Here is a 16,375-nt window from a genome sequence, read left to right as displayed (position 1 = left end):
TGCCCTAAGTGTTTGGAGGACTCTGCATCTCTGGCAGAAAGTAAAGTGTTTCTCAGCTATAACATTGTTTAGCATCAAGTTGAAATTTCCAGGATAACTACATAGTGCTGCCAGGGGAACTAGGGGAGGTGTCAGGAGGCAGGGTGGGGGTTGGAGTGAGTGGGTGGAACTATAAAGAAGAGGTATGTTTGGATGGCCCTGCTGGAAAGTCACTGCTGATGTTGAGAGGTCTGTGGCATATGCGCAGGAGGTGACCAAAGGCTAGCCCAGGAGATTTCTAACTAGACTCCCTCTGTGTGTCTCCCACTTATTTGCTTCACTTGATAGCTGCTCTTTGCCAATGTGGCAGCAGCAGTCACAGGTTATCCTTCAGCCCACATGCTCCCTGGAGGTTAGGCAAAAAATGCTTTGAATTCATCTTCCGCTCACACTGCAAAGCGATCTCAACCTGAACTCCCAACACACTTCTGCTGCTTGTTGATGTTTAGGATAGTAGAGGGTGTTCTGTGTTTGTTCTAAGACTTGGAGAACTTCAAGGACAAACTCCTTTTGTTGCCTCCTCTATTAGAGTTGTCAGTGCCAAAGGAAGGGAGTTTGACATAATAAAAATCTCTCACAGATCGTCAATAGAGACTTTGAAAAGGATGTGCACATGCTGTAAGAATAATTAGAATCAGACATCTTCAGTTTTCTGGCCCTTGAAGTGGAGTTTTAAACCCCAAGGATGACATCCTGAAGAAAGTGAGCCTCTTTTGTATTCAACCAGAAGCTAATCATCTTTAATTACCTTCAAAATTAATTCTTTCCCTAGAAATGCTATGTATTTCTTCATCTATCAAGCTGTCAATACTAGTGACTTGGAAGCTGGAGAGGCTGGGAGTTGGCTTAGGAAGAGGCATGGAGCACGGTGAGTTGAGAGCTGTGTCTGTGCCATGTCGGCCTGCTGACTCAGAACTCGAGAGAAGTTCCAATTGGTCAGAGGTGCTGTTCTCACCCTTCAATCTGGATTGCTCTGACCCAGGTCTGAGAAAGCTTTCTTCGCAACCCTAGATCAGCCATTCAAAACAAAAGCTAGATGCTTGATCAAAACATCAGTTTCTCTCCTGTGGAGGCCCATCCACTCCTTGGCTCAGTCTTGATTCCAAAGTGAATGCTATGCTTAATCCAAACTCATCATGTATGTGTTTTCCTACTTATTTCTTTATGGTGGCTGAAATACTTTCTCCCCTTTCTATTGAAAGTAGATATCTTTCTCACATAATACATATCCTGATTATGGTTTCTCCCAGTCCCTCCCTCCCTACCCTCCTTTCTAATCTCTCATTAGAAAACACAGGCTTCTAAGGAATAATAATAATACAATAAAATGTAATAAGATAAAACAAAACTATAACACTATGCTTCTCAGGTCCATTTTTCTTGAACTATCTTTTTCTATTCTTTTACCTTGAGGTGATGTCTATCTTCATGTTAAAATGTGTTGTTTGAATGGAGCAGAAGGATGGATCCTGTTTTCACATCCATTCTGTTAGTCTGTGTCTTTTTATTGGGTAATGGAGACCATTGATATTTAGTTATCAATGAGTAGTGTTTGTTGGTTCCCGTTGCTTTGTTTTATTGATATTGCTGTGGTGGTAATGGTTGTGTGTATGTGTGTGTGTGGGGGGGTTGTTTCCATCTTTTGATTTTCTGGTCTGCGATAATTTATTCCTTGTATTTTCTTGTATGGTTAACCTCTTTAGGTTAAAGTTTTCCTTCTAGAACCTTCTATAGGACTAAATTTGCATATAGATATTTCTTAAATTTGTTTTTATCATGGGATGTCTTATTTTATCTATGGTAGTCTGCCCTGGTATTTGTGGTCTCTTAGAGTTTGTAGAACATCTGTCCCGGCCTAGAGTCTCCATTGAAAAGTCAGGTGTTATCCTAATAGGTATGTCTTTCTACATTATTGGTCTTTTTCCCTTGCAGTTTTTAACATTCTTGCTTTGTTATGTATGCTTAGTGTTTTTGTTTATTATGTGCTTAGAGAATTTCTTTTCTGGTTCAGTCTATTTGGTGTTCTTTACGTTTCTTGTACCTTGGTTACAATTTCCTTAGGTTAAGGAAATTTTCTTCTATGGTTTTGTTGAAAATATTTTCTGTATCTTTCACCTGAGTTTCATGTCCTTCCTCTATTCCTACTATTCTTAGATTTGGTCTTTTCATGGTGTCCAAGATTTCATGGATGCTTTGTGCCAGTATGTTTTAATATTTAACATTTTCTTCAACAGATATGTCCATTTCTTTTCTCCTATCTTCAATATAAGAGATCCTATCTTCCCTCTCCTACATTCTGTTGCTGAGGCTTTCCTCTTAGGTTCCTGGTTTAAATTTTTCATTTCCACATTTCCCTTAGTTTGGACTTTCTTTATTGATTCTATTTCCACTTTCAGGCTTTGAACTGGTTTATTCATTTCCTTCCACTGGTTGTTTGTGTTTTCCTGGATTTCTTTAAGGGGTTTATTCATTTCATCTTCAAGGACTTCTGTCAAATTCATGAAGCTAAATATAGCTTGTGTTTCAGCTTTATTTCAAATCTCAGGGCCTACTGCCATAGGATTGCTGGGCTCTAGTGGAAACATATGGTCCTGGCTGTTATTGATTGTGATTTTACATTGGCATCTAGGTATCTGGGTTTGAGATTATTCTAATTCTAGGTGTTGCTATCTGATCTTGTATTTGTTGGGTAGACACTTTATTTTATTTTATTGCCCTTGTAGTTCTTAGGAGAGTGTGGTGGCTATGTATTGCCTCAAGGAAATTCTGTGATCCTGCCAGATATGGCCACTGGGGAGTTTCAGGTAAACTGTGTTTCTAGGTACTGGGGGTTGACTTAGGAAAGAGGCTGGGGCTGAGGTAGACTCAGGGGGTGATTCTATAGGAGAAAGGAAACTAAGGCTCTATGCAAAGATCTGCTTAGTCTCCTAGGAATAGGGAGAGAGTGAGAAGAGACAGTGGGTGGGGTGGTCTGTTACAGATGTGGGAATGAGACTGGGGAATTGGATTTGGAGAAGATGGGGGGAAAATGAAGATGTGCAGTTAGCCTACCTGTTTCCCTGGCTGCTATGGCTGGTGGGTTTGCAGGGAATACCTGCTGGTGTTGGGGTCTTCGTGGTGTCTCTTGGCTGACTTATGTCCACTTTCTTGGAATTTCCAGGTATAGGAGGACCACAAAAGACCTTCCTGAGACATAAAGGTAAATGTGAATGAGTGTCCTCTGGGCCTTAAGGATGGCATGTGAGATGAGAAACAGGCAGGTGAGAAGGTACCCAGTATTTTGGCTTATTTTGGCTTTCCTGACTGAACAGACCTGCCTGAGCCACACAGAATCCCAGAATCCCTCTGGCTTTCTGTATATACCTCTCTTGGTCTCACTATAGACTGAATGTCCCTATACTCCGTGATGACACCTCTGCAAAGTAGCCCTACCATCCTATTGCTTATGGTATTTATGACTGACAGTCTACTAACACAAAGAAATGGTCATAACGCAAGGGAGAAACATAGTGCAGAAACACTGGTTTGTGTGATGAATTTTCAAGGAAGAAGGAAAATTCATGAAAAGTGACTTTGACATAGAAAAATTCTCTGGCAAATTTTTAAGTCACAAAGAAAGAAAGGAGGAAAGGGAGAAGAAAGCAAGCTTCCCAAATCACTAGACAGGAATTGAAATATTTATCTCAAGAACAAGCTGCAAGCAGACTGCAGATTTTTCAATCTTCAATTTTATGCTTGAAACAAATCCGGACTTTTAACCAACTCTAGAAGGAAAGGATACTGAGTTCCCAAACCTCAGCTTCTGCATAAAGTGTTTTGTATGCATGTAAAAGTGAGCTTGGAGAAGATTGATCCAAATGCCCTGCTGGTACATGTTACCTGAGTGTTTTTGATATCACAGATGATCAAAGAAAGATGCACCTCTGGGAAATTGAGTCAAACATAAAGGGCAAACCCTGGGACCTAGCCAGACAAAAGATCCAGAAGGCAGGCAGGGATGCCTGTTCTCAGCCCCTGGAAATGACTTGAGTCACGTGTGTCACTGCTGGTTGGTCTCCCATCATCAGCATGCTAGTCAGGTTCTCTGTGGGAACAGGAGTGCGGGAGTGTGTATAAAATGTAAGAGGAGACTGATTGATTGATTGAGTATGAGAACTAGTGCATGCAATTGTGGTGCCCTGAGGCTAAGGAGTCCCATGATATACTTGCTGTCTGCAAGATATTCAGTGGCACTGTAATGGAGTGTGAGAACCAGGGAAGCTTAAGTATTCCATTCTGAGTCTCCCCAGAATTGATCAGGAGCTCTATGTGCATGTGTAGAGAAGGTGGATGTCCCAGACCAAACAGAAAGATGGAGAAGTCATCCTCCTCCTTCTTGCTCCATTAGGGCCTCTGTGGTTGGGATAGGGTTGTCCACACTGGCAAAGGCAATCATTTTCATTCAGCCATGGGATTAAACTAAAGTGACTTCTAGAGTCCCTTGTGGACACACTTGGAAATCGTGCCTGGCCAGATATCTGAGCACTGTGGGGTGAATATGTCCTGAAAGCTAATTATTTAAGGTTGGGGTGGGGTTCAAGAGGAGTAGAAACCATTACAGGTTAGCCTAGAGCACTGGTTCTCAACCTTCCTAATACTGTGACCATTTAACACAGTTCTTCATTTTGTGGTGAACCCCAACCATAAAACCATTGCCATTGCTACTTCATAACTGCAACTTACTACTGTTATGAATCAGAATGTAATTTCTGATAGTCTTAGGAGACTACTGTGAAAAAGTTGGTTGACTCCAAAGGAATCATGACCCACAGTGATGGGAGATGTCATTCTGTAAATATGTTTCTCATATTGGTTAATAAATAAAGCACTGTTGGCCAATAGGAAAGCAAGATAGGCAGGATTAGGAGACTAGGAGGAGGCAGGAAGAAGTAAGGAGGAGATTCAACATGTAGGACTGGGAGAGCAGAACTCCGGCTCCTCTCTCCGGTAAGATAAGGCCATGTGGAAATACTTAGATGAATAGAAATGGGTTATTTTTAAGACAGAGCTAGCCAATAAGAAATTCTAGTAACAGGCCAACAGAATTATATCTAATACAGCATCTCTGTATGTTATTTGGGGCTGGCACGGCAATGGAACCAGGCCGGTGGGAAAACCTTCTGGTAACAAAATGGTGCCACAATGTGGTTATTAAGAACTTCCACTTAAAACTTAACAAAAGCTTAAGAAAGGGTTTAATAAACAAAAGAACAGAGACAAGCAAGACTTCTTGGTACCAGATTTTTTCTCAGCTGGGCTCTGTTTTGCTAGAGACAAACAGAGATTTGTGTGGCTCCTTTAAGGGAGATTTCCTGACTCAGCATAAGTGGCAAAAAACCGTATGGCTTTTAAGAAGTGCTGCTAAAAATTCAATGGTGTGTATGAACAGCTGGAGAGTAGCTGGGTGTGGTGGCACACATCTTTAATCAAAGCATTTGGGAGGCAGAGGCAAGCAAATCTCTGTGATCTCAAATCAAACCTGATGAACAGAGTAAATTCCAGGGCAGCCAAATTTACACAGAGAAACCCTGTCTCAAAAAATGAAAAAAATAAAAATAGAAGAAATAGAGTAATAAAAAGGCCACGTGAAGATGGAAGGTAAAAAAAGAATCTGGATATTGTATGATATGGAATTGTCTTTAAATTGTTCAATTTCTAAGGAAGAAAGAATTGCTACAATACACTTGATTATCTGTGCTGCTAAATTAATCCAATTTATATATTATAAAAATACTTTGACTTCAAAATTTAAGTCTAAGGACAGGTTACTGGGGAAAAGGATTTCTATTTGTGTTTCCACAGAAAATAAAAAGCTGTGGATTTTCACCAGACTAACATGGTTTCATCAAGCAAGATCTGAAGCAGTGTCCCAGGTGATCCAACATTCAAAACAGCTGGGAAAGGCAGCCTTACAGACCACTACAGCCAGGATTTCTGCATCTTCTTAGGTTCCCCATGATAGTGCCCCCTACCAGGAGGAAGTAGTTTGGAAAGAACGATGCCCGAATTCCCAAATATTGTCTATAAATGTTTGTTTTCATTTAAATGAGGTTGGTTTTTAATAGTTAATGGCCACAATCAATCTTTTTAAAGGTAAAAAGGGGATTATGGTATAAATATGAATACTTTGCTTTGGAATTGATTTTCACTTATTGACACAAATTTAAGGTTAATTTTGTGATATATATATATATATATATATTTCTCCTCTTGTTTAGGTATTGTATTTATATTAGAAATATAATGTATAATTTAGTACAAATTATAGATAATTACCTATGATAGTCAAAACTTAGAGTTAGTTAGGTTTTCAAGATACACAGAGATGTATTTGATATAGCCATTCTTCAAACCTTTCAAAGACCTACAGAATATGGCATTTAAAAATGGTTTAAGGGTTTTTCTTGACAGTGAGGAACAACTGTTCCTGGCAACACCACCTGTGTCAGAAAGGAAGATGGACATTAAAAGACATGCTATGGAGTTTACTCCCAAATATGATAAGACTGGCCATTTGGGCAAGATACTACTCTTATCTGAACTATATGATTTTATGCTATATGTACTGGACATGCAGGACCCACAGAAAAGTGACTGCTGATACAAAATGGACATTGCTACAGGGTTCCTGCTTCATGGAAGAGTCTGCCAGACAGTCTACAGGACACAGAGAAAAGTGACTGACAAACTGCCAATACAGGTAGACATTTTAAAGTTTCCTGCTTTGCCGAGGAGTCTGCCAGACACACTATGGCCTATAGGCTGAAGATGGAACATTACAGAAGAACTTCGGGTGACTGACCAGGCAGTGAGTTGTCTCTGTCATTTATATATATATATCTTTCTGTGGTCTTTGAAGGAATTGAAGACAGATAGTTATGGTTATAGTTCTCCTTAGTTAGGGTTAAAGATAAGTTACATACAGGAGTTTATACTCACAAAAATAGGATAGATGATGGAATATTTTCTTTAAATCTTGCTAAATGTTAGTGAACTAAATATTGTTAACTGTGGTTCTTTTTTGATAACTGTTTTGTAATATATTTTGAAATGTTAAGGTTAAAATCCTTTTTATTTTAGACATAAAAGAGGAGATGATGGGAGATGTCATTCTGTAAATGTGTTTCTTGTATTGGTTAATGAATAAAGCACTGTTGGCCAACAGGAAGGAAGATAGGCAGGATTAGGAGACTAGGAGGAGACAGAAAGAAGTAGGGAGGAGATTCAACATGTAGGACAGGGAGAGAAGAACTCTGACCCCTCTCTCCAGTAAGATAAGACCACATGGAAATACTTAAGCTAATAGAAATGGGTTAATATTTAAGACAAAACTAGCCAATAAGAAATGCTAGTAACAGGCCAATAGAATTATATCTAATACAGCATCTCTGTGTGTTAATTGGGGCTAGCACAGTAGTGGGTCCAGGCTAGTGGGAAAACATACTCATAACACCACAGATTGAGAATCATTGGTCTAGAGAGAAGTCATGACATCATGGAGTCTTGACCTTTCTACATAGGTGAATGTTATTCTCTCAGAGAAGGTTGGGTCTCAGGAACAATTGTGGTCTCATGGGCACAGATCACTAGGAAACTAGGCTAATTAAAAATGGTTCTGCTTCTGTATGTAGTCATTTCCCTCTGTCTTTTCGCCATTGTAATACAGCAAGGACCTCTCACTGGCTCTCTGCACCACCAGGCACCAAATGAGCTTCAGTACTTTATAAGTCACCTGGTCTCTGATACATTGTTATAGCAACACAACATGAGCTAAAACACTAAGCATCACTTTGACCAAAATGACAGCAAATCATATTCAGGGTGTTCTGCTTTGCTTCCATTTCACTCTCAAGCTCAGGCATCTGCCTTTTCGGTCTCTCACCTGTGATTCAGGTGGCCCCATTCCCAGCTTGCTAATACATGGATCCAAGCCCTGCTCTAGTGGCTGTCAGAATGGATGAGGGCAAAAGTTACCCAGGAACTTAGAAGTGCCATTGCCCCTGACATACCCCAAAGTTTTTGAAGCAATCAGTTTGGTCCACAGCTGGGTGACTCCAAATTCAGCAGAGGCTGCTATCTGTCATTCACCCCCTTCACCTGACTCCAATCCTAGTTCAAAGATGAAGGCAAACCTCATGTTAGTCTGAGCGCTCAAAACAACATCAAAGGGAATGTGTTAGTGCCCTTGCTAACACTAACACATCCTTTGCCTTTAGGGATCAGAGTACATCTGTACCACTTCACATGCTGAGGGACCTCTTCTCAGAAACTCCTAATTTCCCAAACAATCACACAGTGTTCTGCCCCAGGATGAGCTTCTTGCCTGTAGGGCCAGGGTTGGAGAGTGATTTAATGAACCCATCCATCCTCCAAGCCTCTGATATCTGATGCCAGAAGCAAGTTTCAGAGCCATCAACTCAGAACAAGCTGGGAACACTGTTGTGGGAAAAAGGGGGTTGAAGACAATCTCCTTCTTCATGTCCACAGCAAGCCACTCTTCCCAAAGTGGTAGGGACCCTGACAGAATTGCCTTATTCTTTTGGCTTGTCCTGGGAGGATCCTGTACCTAGCCTGAAGCCATTATTCAGCTACAGAATATAAAATGTTATCTTATCAGGTCTGTTAGAAAAAAGTACAGGAAACACATTCTCATTCTTATTTATAAGACACCAAATTGATACTGACAGGGAGTGAATTCTGGGGAAGAACTTGGAAGAAACATGGATTCTACCTGTTGAGTTGTTGGAGTCTAAGGAATTTATAACAATGACTTTTTCTGCTTTCCAACTGGAAACCCTCCAGCTGGCCCTTTGTGTCCTGACTGAGCACAAATAGAATCTGGTGTCACAGTGAAGATTCAAGCAAGAGTATTGAATTGCAAATATTCTCAGCAAATTTCTCTGTCTGAGCAAAACAGCAGATGTGACCCTATCTAGGGCATCTCTGAAGAGGCGATACAGGGTTCCTACAATGGACTGTAATCCTCTGCTGCTACCTGTGCCACAGCCAGCTCTGGATGCTTCCAGGGCCTGTTTGCTGCTACTCTGGAGATAGGGAGGACTCTGAATTAAGTGGGGAAGCACTCAGAGCATGCATGTCCAGGAACACCCTTAAGTTCCCCATCTTGCTCATTTCATTTGATTGCAGAACAATGAAGGATATGAATTGTTTTATGCCAGTCTTGAATCTGTATAAAAATCTTTGATCCAAAGTCCCCATCGCATCTCTTTCACCCTGATTCTGAGGACCATCAGGGACACCATGGACTCTGTTTTAATGGATGTTCCAGGTTTCCCAGCATGCCTGGATCCCTAAGATCTGACCACATTCTGAGCTTCTGCCATTGCTCCTGAATGACAGGGTGGCTACCTGTGAACCATGAAGGTCAAAGGTCACCTGTTAATGCAGTGTGGTTCCTGCTCAACCCATTCCCTGCCAGCCTGTGCATCTGAAAGAGAGTGTAATAAGAATCTATCTTAAGAAAGATGGTTTTCTATGTGTTAATCACTGTGTTATGATGTTTAATTATATGTGCATTGACCTTGAGGTACAAAAAACTTGGAGTAAAATGACATACCAGAGACTTTGGGGAGTGATGCCTCTAAATTGAAAGTTCTAGAATAAATGGATAAAGTGAAATTAATTTGGTATTTATGAGAATTGTGAGTCTGCCAGCTACCAACAGGTAGGTCAGATTTATGTTCCAGGGGATAAGCTGAACCCCATGGAGGCTTAGATGAAGTCACCTCTGTACCCAGTGCATTGGGGCATTGGGGTGCCTAGGCACAAGGGTGGGCAGTTCCAGGAGCCCTGCCTTCAAAGGCATCACTGCCGCATCCACATGACCAGACAACTGAGCTGGCAGAGAGTGTCGGGACTGAAGCACTTAACAGACCACCAGGAGAAGTGAAGAAGAAGCTGCTGTTTATCACAAAAGAGTAATGGGATTATATACCCAAGCCAGGGGATGGGCTAAGCATAGGAGGAAGTTATGCACCACCCACACCTGGGGTCAAGGTATGGGTACTGCAGACCGGGAAAGTTCTGAGAACAACCTTGTTTGCTCAACCTTGATAGCACGGAAGTTCTACAGCTGGGTGGGGAGGAAGAGAGCTGTAAGGGACAAGTACTTAAATTTCCCAACAGTTCCTCCCTTTTAATTTTTTAAATGAAGGAATCCCTGTCTTAGGTCACCTGGGGAACAAATACCTTAACTGTCATGGGGAAATGCTCTCATCATTCCCTGTCTCAGGCAGTATTGATCCCGCTAGGAGTCGCCCATCATTGGTTATCACTTCTCCAGCATCTGTAGCCATATTTAGGCTGATTCAGGTTACACTGCCAAGGCCATGAATGCCTGTCGGGTAACATTGCCTGTCTATTGTACTGGTTGTGGAATCCAGATGCAGGCACTGATACCCAGGACCTCGAGTAGGGATAACACAATAGACCCCTACCAGTGCTGTACCCATTACCCCACATGAGACATGAAATTTTACCAATCACTATCTTTTACAGGATACACACAAGTGGCATTAATCATCTTAATAGCACGGCTCTACCGGGTAGTGAAATTGACAAAGGTAACATTCCACCAGAAACATTAACAACATTTCCAGGAGTCAACAAACAGAATGATAGTAAGACAATTGTTGAATCCATAAATAATTAACCTGTTCTTGAGCTAAAGCCAATTGTGGATTTAAAGTCAACATTCCTGAATGAATGTGAGTAAACTATTTTGGAGGTTCAAAGCTTGGCTAACTTTCTCTTAGCATTAATTTACAACAGCTGCAGTCTGGACATTTTGAGAAATGGCAAATCCTGTTGCAGTGGCAGTGGTAGTGGAAATGGCAATGGTGGCCACAATTGCAGCAATAATTCCAAAGTCCCCTTTTTGTTGATACAAAATCATTGTAGTCCTTCTGTCATCCAGAACAGGGCATGGAAACACCGCAGGAATGCATACCACCATGGTGTTTTCTTCATGAACCCAGCAATTTTTCAGGGATCAGTTTCTAGAAGAACAATTAAGAGTTTTTCTCCTACAGACCTGTTTCAAACAACAAAGAAAAAACAAGGGTAGGAGACATGGAGTTGATAGAGAAGTTTTTCCCAACAGTATAATTAATCAAACGTGTCTGCTATATTCCAAGAGGCTGTGCCATTGAAGGCCAAACCTTGCTTCAGTATAAAGAGTAGGGCATCTGTGCAAGCATAAGGTCCACAAATATAAATTCCCGAAAAAAGGGGGACAACCCCAAACTGAATGGGATTCCTGTAATATTATTCCTCAGAGTCCTTAGTGCTATTCTTAACTGGAGGCTGATGTCCAAACCACCAAACATCTCTATGTGCTTTTAATAACCATGGTGACTGAACTATGCAATCTCCCCAAATCAGGGGCAGAGTTAGTTGAAAATCATTGTGCGGTGGCCAACAGTGTGGAGCTGGGTGAGGACCGTGTATAACTCCAGAGCATTATGCTCAATGTTCACAGGGAAAAGAATATCCTTTAAACATAACACTGATCCCCTGAGGAATTAGAAGAAAAATCTGCTATGGAAACATTAGACATTGAATACAGGAATTAGAAAAGGATCCATTATGAATAGCTGACAAGTCTCTAACTATAGTAAAGCATAAAACATTACTCAAAGGGAAAGTGAGATTCATATTCTGTCATTCAATGACCACATTGGCCAAAGCTCTGCCTGTAGTATAATTAGTGATAAAATGTGATGGCCAAATGGGACTATGTATCCCTATGGGCATCAGCAGAGGGGGATTCCTCACCAGAACCCAAACCGATCTCTTCTTGATGAGTACTGGTTGGGTTATCATCATTAATATCATTAGGTTAAGGCTCATCCACTAGTAGGACACACTGTTGTAACAAGGTAAGTTTGCAGAGATGGGTTTTTAAAGGTCACCCCCATGCATGTTCATCATAGAATGTATCAACATAGGCAGGTGGAGCAGAGAGCATTAATACCTGCCAAGCTGAAGAAAGACCCTTTCAACCATGTCCCCTACCCCTATGTCCCCTATTTTTTTTTTTTTTTTTTTTTTTTTTTTTTTTTTTATGACAACGCTGCAGCTTAAGCTGAAGTTCTTCAATTGTCTTTATTCAAGTTTCCTCCTCCCGGTAGTCCACCCACTGGGACTCAGAAGATGTTGACCTTTTTGTATCATTCTCTTTACTGGGGATCTGACTAATAGTTACTTTTCCTATGTCTTTTTGTTTTGAGTTTATAGACCCTCTAGTTTCTTCCTCTTGGATCTCTCTAAAAGCTTCCTTAGTGGTCTCTAGTTGTTTTTTTTGTTTTGTTTTGTTTTGTTTTTGTTTTTGTTTTTCACTTTTGTCTGTTAGTAAGGCATCTTTGACTAACCTCCACAAAGAGAAAGTGGTTATCTGAACACTGTCAGGACCCTCTTTATGTAGCTTCTTCTGTAGGTCTGATTTCACTTGTTCCCAATCAGGAACATTAAGTCCTCCCGCAGTCAGAAACCAAGGACTAACTTTCTCTATGGTGCCTGCAGCTTTACTTTTAATTTCTGTTCCTTGTTGTTTTAAAAGCTTTCTTAGTTGTTCCTTTGTTTCATTCTTACTTGAAGCAGTTCCCATATTGTTGTATGTACCTTGTTTATCCCAATGTGCTGGCTACAGAGCAATCCTATCCACGATTCCTCATTTTCCAAATCTCAGTGGGACCTCTACTTGTCATGCTGGCATGACCAGAGAACTGAGCTGGCAGAGGGTGTCGGGACTGAAGCACTTAACAGACCACCAGGAGAAGTGAAGAAGAAGCTGCTGTTTATCACAAAAGAGTAATGGGATTATATACCCAAGCCAGGGGATGGGCTAAGCATAGGAGGAAGTTATGCACCACCCACACCTGGGGTCAAGGTATGGGTACTGCAGACCGGGAAAGTTCTGAGAACAACCTTGTTTGCTCAACCTTGATAGCACGGAAGTTCTACAGCTGGGTGGGGAGGAATTGAGCTGTAAGGGACAAGTACTTAAATTCCCCAGTAATTACTGTCTTTGGAAATATAGGATACCTGCAGGCAGTGATCAGATTTGTTCACAGCAAGATGGAAGCAACTTCCCCTAACCTTCAGTGTCATTAACTCAGCCCTGGAAGCCAGACTGACCCAGTGACACCAAAGGCAAGAAGACTGTTCCTAGAGCTGTCTTACAAGTGCATTGTTGTCTGTGATCTCACCTGGCTGTCCAGGAAGAGCAGTTCCAGACATAGAAGAGAAACTGAGGCTGAGACTATTGAGGGAGCTGCTCAAGATTTCAGTGGTGGACCTAAGGCTTTCTCCTAAACTGCATCCCTGTTAATGGTTTGAGAAACACCTGTGGAGTTTTGTCAGATGCTGAAAATGACTTTGTAGCTCACACAGACCATGAGAATCTGAAGTAGATTGTGATTCTCCAAGGAACATGAGCTATTTTGTTTATTTCTGAATGCTAGACCCAACACCAGGCTCAATCCAAAAATCTTACACACATATCCATTTTATCCATTTTATGAGATTCTCAGACCATGATGTGCTCCTGTAGTGGATTAAGATTCTGTGGACAGGTGCTAGTAAGAATGTTCATCCACAGAATCTTAATCTACTACTGGCATGGGAGTAATTAGTATAATCACCTCGGAAAACAGTTTGACATCAGTTCCTGAAGTCAAATATACATATGTTCCACTCCACAAACATCCTACTCCCAGATAAATACCCAAAGGGAATTCTCATACGTGAGCATCAGAGGCCCACATCCATCCTTGCCAACACCATGTGCAATAATGAAAATCTGGAAGGAATCTGTGTGTCTACCAGAAGTAGAACAAATTAATAAATTTTGGCACTGGCACACTGCAAACAAAATGTTTCACAGAAATAAAAATCTAGTAAATGCAATGACACTCCCTGTACGGCCCAGTGGTGGCAACATGAAAAAGTTATATCATTTTTACAGAGTTAAAATAATTGAAAATCTTCTTATATATATAGTCCCACAGTCTCACCCCCACAGTTCTGTAGCAGACCACTTGCTGTGACCGCCCCTTCTTCTCTGCCCCATCTCCTATGGATCAGGTAATGGGAGCATGGTCACACAGACATCCCACACCTAAAGACCCGGAATACTAGTCAGATCAGTGGGTGGCATGCTCACACAGACACCCCACACCTAAAGACCTGGAGCACTAGTCAGATCAGTGGGGGGGGGGACATGCTCACACAGACACCCCACACCTTAGCTTGCCAGGCCTCTGGCCTCATCCTGTGTTCTAAAGAGCTGTCTACATCTGACCTGGACCTCCTTCATTTCCTCTTTAGCTGTGTCCCAGCTGTCATTTATGACATCCCACGCAGAATGTATCTTGCTAATCAGAGCACCACTGTATTTCCAGATGCATCCGGATTCCCTTCCTCTCTTCTCCCACTGGAAGCAGTTTCTTTTCTCCTTTTGGATCCCTCCTTCCAAAGACCTGCATTTCCTTTTTCATATTTCTTCTTGCTTCTCTGCAGCTCATGGGGAAGCATGCCATGTGGTTTTAAGCTCTTCCTTTCAGTTCCAGTCATCAACATAAGGTCCAATGGCTGCCAGGATTATGGGGTACCAATTCCTTTCTTTGGTTAAGGCCACTCATTGCTTTGGAGAAGAACGTCCTTCTATATCTTTCATTATTGCTCTTTTTTTAAAAATTTTATTTTGTGAAAGGAGAGAGACATAAAGGAGATCTTCTTGCCTCCCTTTGGCTTCATGGCTCTCAGATCTGCTTATCTTTCAAGTAATATCTGGATGACAGCATGGAAGCATGATTCAGCCAGGCCCAATTCCTATTTCTCCAGACTCTCACCTAGGACATTTACATGATTAGGGAGTCAACTCCCCTTCTGTGCCTGGGTCTGGCTTCCTGGCCTTGTTCTTGCAGAACTTCTCTTATAAAACCATGTGCAGTTTGCCACAGGATACACTCTGTTCCTCACACACGCATTGTGAGTGGGAGGCATCATCTGCCAGACACAGTGTCCTTTCCCAGTCCTCCACTTTCACTTCTGCTCTGGAGACTGACTGCTTAGCACAAAAAGGAGGACATGAGATGGGTAGTGAAAACCACTCAGGGGTCCAAATTCTAATGTAAGGTCCACATGGCATGTTCATTGGCTCAGGCTCCAACTTTTTAGATAATGACAAGGAGGGATGAGAGAAGCTTCACAGGCCAGTTAATCCTCCAGTGGGTCATATTCTGGGAAAAGGAGTTGCAGCTTTTTTGTTGTGTTTTTTTTTGCTTTTGTTTTCAGTTTGTCAGACTTGATAAAGTACATGATAAAAATCACCTGGCAACTTCTATTTCAGAGCATCTTCAGAAAAGTGAGTTTTGCCAGCTGGGACTCTGGGTTTCCTATGTTTCTAGATTGGCCTGAATGTTAAGCAAGGCCTTGGTTTGCAGAGCAAATCGGTTCATCAGCATCCTGTAAAGTGATGTGCCATGACCTAAGTGATGCATGGCTTCTCCCTTGAAGTGAAGGAAGGTGTTGTGAGGCCATTGGGTATGAAGTAATTGAGCATGTGGATGACCTCTGCCCTGTGCCATGGGTCTATTGCTCTGTGATGCACCTGCCTTTACCATTGAATGGCAGCTGGGAAGTCTATCTCTGGAGTCTGATTGTGATACCTTGCTAGAATGTAAGTGGACAAGATGTCTCCAATACTTGAGGACACTGACAGAGGCATCTCAGTTCCACTGAGTGGTGGGTGGCAGTCAAAACATTTCAGTATCAGCCAAGGTTTGGATCTAAAATGGGGCACATCCAGGCTCCTGGATTCCTGGAGGAGTGCTATGTGGCTCATAGAGCAAGAGCAAGGCCAGCAGCAGAGAAAAAACCTAGGCTGGATCTGCTCTGTCATACTCAGTTGTGAAGGGCTGAGGTTTAGGGTAAAGGAGGACCTAGGAACCCAGTTCTGTCCACACTCAGATTACAGATGCATTCTCAGTTGGACAAGAGCATCATTTTTGGGGAAGGTACACCCAGGTCTCCAGGCTGAAGGGGGCTGACAGTGACAGGGTCTCACACTGGAGCCTACATACCTACTCAAAGGCTGGTATTCACCTGTCTAGTCTATCTGCTTAGTCGAAGCGGGTGCTCTCCCAGGAGGGAGTCACGGGCATTCAAAATTTATCACTGCTCTGTGCTTCTCAAGTGTCAGATAGTATGCAGGCCCCAGGATCTGTCTACCAGCTCATTAGGTAGCAGAAATTAAGGAGTGTGAGTATCACAG

Source organism: Phodopus roborovskii, unplaced genomic scaffold (genome assembly GCF_943737965.1).
Source record: "Phodopus roborovskii unplaced genomic scaffold, PHOROB, whole genome shotgun sequence".
Lineage (NCBI taxonomy): Eukaryota > Metazoa > Chordata > Mammalia > Rodentia > Cricetidae > Phodopus > Phodopus roborovskii.
The sequence above is the reverse complement of the archived record's forward strand: the minus strand, read 5'-3'. Positions refer to the sequence as shown.